Source organism: Mustelus asterias, chromosome 5, assembly GCF_964213995.1.
Source record: "Mustelus asterias chromosome 5, sMusAst1.hap1.1, whole genome shotgun sequence".
Lineage (NCBI taxonomy): Eukaryota > Metazoa > Chordata > Chondrichthyes > Carcharhiniformes > Triakidae > Mustelus > Mustelus asterias.
The window spans coordinates 146,974,472-146,975,290 of NC_135805.1; positions in this window are offsets into that span (position 1 = coordinate 146,974,472).

The following is an 819-nucleotide window of genomic DNA, read 5'->3' on the forward strand; positions in this document are numbered from 1 at the left end:
GAAACGAAGGAGGGACGGTGCCATATATCAAACCCTCTGATAGCAATTTTGGCTTGGGAATTCTGGAGAAACGGAAGAAATCAGCCTATCGCAGATCGGCTACCGAGCATACATTTTGCATCAAAAGGAGATCGTTAGTTGATTGCTTGTGATGTTAGAATTTATATTCATATTAGATTTTGGGAGTGTTATCGATGTTTGAAACATGACGTTGCTAAATGAACCGCTTATTGTCACCGAAATCATAGTTGGAATAGGAAAGTGCCAAGCAAATATTATTTTGGACTGTATTTAAATTGTTTTTTAGTCTTCTGAAATTGCGTTCTCGCGGTTGGTTTTTGGTCATAATGATATTCTTACACTTAAAATAAATAAACAGGGTTGGCATATAAACATTTTCAAACCTGACCTAAAACCGGCATAGCTTGCTAAATCAACACTGGAAAGTATCTATTTTAGCCAAAAGCAAAGCATATTGTAATTTGCACCCTCTTTGTTTACATCTCTCTTCCCCCTCTGTAACCTCTTCCTCTCTAATTCTTCATCTGCCAATCGTTGTCTCTCCCGTACACTCCACACGATTGTTAACTTATTTGGTGTCACTCTACAACCTGGTGATGTTGCACACTACCATTAAGCAACACAATAAGTTATTTCAACTCTCAGGGGAAGTGGTAGCTTCTTGATTCTCTGTAAATGTGTGATATGCACCATCTTTTGCATCCTCATGGCAAATCTGAAGTTCAGTGATTAATAACGATTTAGTGTACATTTATATTGAATTATTGTGAACAAACACGACTTTAAAGGCAACATTTT